Source organism: Schistocerca piceifrons, unplaced genomic scaffold (genome assembly GCF_021461385.2).
Source record: "Schistocerca piceifrons isolate TAMUIC-IGC-003096 unplaced genomic scaffold, iqSchPice1.1 HiC_scaffold_625, whole genome shotgun sequence".
Lineage (NCBI taxonomy): Eukaryota > Metazoa > Arthropoda > Insecta > Orthoptera > Acrididae > Schistocerca > Schistocerca piceifrons.
The window spans coordinates 10001-12500 of NW_025728867.1; the positions used below are offsets into that span (position 1 = coordinate 10001).

The 2500-nt window shown below is 57.7% G+C and overlaps 1 non-coding gene across 1 annotated transcript in view; it reads left to right on the forward strand.

The window, feature by feature from the left end:
* Positions 1-2066: 2066 nt before the first annotated feature.
* LOC124764094 overlaps positions 2067-2500 on the forward strand; it is a 1909-nt gene continuing 1475 nt past the window's right edge. Inside the window, exon 1 of the ribosomal RNA XR_007012681.1 lies at positions 2067-2500. This exon is cut by the window's right edge and continues 1475 nt beyond it. This is a non-coding gene — a ribosomal RNA (small subunit ribosomal RNA).

The window sequence follows — 2500 nt, forward strand, 5'->3', positions numbered from 1 at the left end:
ACGTTGTGCCTTAACCTAACCCATGTTGTGCCTTAACCTAACCCACGTTGTGCCTTAACCTAACCCACGTTGTGCCTTAACCTAACCCACGTTGTGCCTTAACCTAACCCACGTTGTGCCTTAACCTAACCCACGTTGTGCCTTAACCTAACCCACGTTGTGCCTTAACCTAACCCACGTTGTGCCTTAACCTAACCCACGTTGTCCCCTAAAGTAACCCACGTTGTCCCCTAACGTAACCCACGTTGTCCCCTAACGTAACCCATGTTGTCGCCTAAACCTGCTCTGTAATTGTTATACGACTCGTTCAATTAGTGTAGTGTTGCCCACCCGCAACCCTCGCAATATAGTTCGCTACTCGCACTGCCCGCTCCCCTGTGTATCGCTTCATGTTAAACACCTTGCAAGTCTTGCTGACTTTCCACATGCTCCTGCTGTACACTGTAATGTGGATGGCAGCAGGACGTACATGCCGCCCCTCCCCACGTCCCCACCTTGCCCCCCTGCCTTCGCAAGCTGGTTGGTGAGAAGTTTGCATGTTCAATGCCCTTCGCATGCGACGTACTCAGGCTACGTTGTGGTGCGGCCTGTGTCAACCGTCCGCTAATGTCGTACGCGTAAACCACAATCTGTACTGCACATTCGTCCTTATGTACCGAATGATACATCGTGGCACATGTGTGACCGTACAACGACTGCGCCCAAAAACGGCGGACCATACAGTGCAAATATTGTGCACGCAGCTACGTGTCGTCTCCCTATGAGAGCTGGATTGCAGTGTGGTACGCCATAGAGACGTGTGGGAGGAACGGACGCCGTGGATGGCGATCAGCATGAGCTGTCTGTTGATGTATTCGGACCTAGTCGTCTCTCCTCACACACCGTGATGGCATGGTGCACCGCGTTCCATATCTGCGACATGCTACAGAGGCCGGTTGACAGTCGTTCGAGCAATGGACATCGCATACGTACGGGGGCCACCTTCCACGTATTGTCTAGGCGTGCACATTTTGTTGCGTGTATGTGGGCAGACGTAGTGTGGCGTGACACCTGACACAGGCATGCAATAATCGTTGAAGTTGCAAATGGCGATGGACGCCTGCGTTTTCTGGTGAAGTTACGCAAATGAACAAATGGTAACCTGTTGTGGTGCGGTTGTTCTCGCTAGGGGTGAATCGGTGATGGCGACGATAGGTTGAGGTACGAACCGGTTGTTCCAGCGATACCCACCATGCCGACGAAACTGAACGGCATCTGGGTGTGAAGCGATACGCGGCGGTGGCTGGGTGGGACCGTCCCCGGCCGGTGAGGGGGCGCCTCCCGGCGTGCTGGCCGCGCGGTGCGTGGGCGCACGCGCTACAGCCGGCTGGTGGGGGCGGCCAGTGGCAGGCGCGCCGGCCGACGGACGCGGCAGGCGTCGCAGCTGCGCGCCGGCGCACCCTGCGCGCGGCGCCGTGCGGCCAAAGTAGGTCCTCGCGGGCCCGGTGCGAAGCGCGGTGGACATCTTCAGTGTGCTGGTCCGATTGAGGACTGTGTGCGTTGAGGATGCGCCGCCGCCCGGCGCTCGGCGCCGCGACGCCGTCTGCTGCTCGGTCGCCCCAGCGGTTCTCGCTGGTGGTTTGTATCGCAGCTGTGCGGATGTGTTGGCGCGTGTGCTGTGCTGGGAGAGTTCGCTTCGGCACCCAAGTGGGGCTTTTGTCCTTCTGTGGCGCTGGCGTTGGAGCTGCCGGTCACCGTAGGTGGCGCGTGTTGTCTCCCGCCGGCAATGCCACGACAGCACGCTCCCGGGCCTCTGTCGGCAGCGGCAAGCTCAGTTGGGAGCACGGGTGGTCGCACCGAAAGCGTCTACTCGCCTAACTCCGGGCGATTGCGCCTCTCTCGAACCCGACCAAGTACTTGGGACGGCGCTGCGCGCCGCCGGGACCTGAGAGGGTTTCGAGGTGTATTGTGCAGGGGAGCTCAGCCTCCTCCTGTTTGCAGAATGATTGAGCGGACGCTTGCGTGTTCGCGCGGGCCCCCGGGACACACTCCCGGGCGGCCGGCTGCTCAGCTCTAGTTGACGCAGCTCCCTGGTTGATCCTGCCAGTAGTCATATGCTTGTCTCAAAGATTAAGCCATGCATGTCTCAGTACAAGCCGCATTAAGGTGAAACCGCGAATGGCTCATTAAATCAGTTATGGTTCCTTAGATCGTACCCACGTTACTTGGATAACTGTGGTAATTCTAGAGCTAATACATGCAAACAGAGTCCCGACCAGAGATGGAAGGGACGCTTTTATTAGATCAAAACCAATCGGTCGGCTCGTCCGGTCCGTTTGCCTTGGTGACTCTGAATAACTTTGGGCTGATCGCACGGTCCTCGTACCGGCGACGCATCTTTCAAATGTCTGCCTTATCAACTGTCGATGGTAGGTTCTGCGCCTACCATGGTTGTAACGGGTAACGGGGAATCAGGGTTCGATTCCGGAGAGGGAGCCTGAGAAACGGCTACCACATCCAA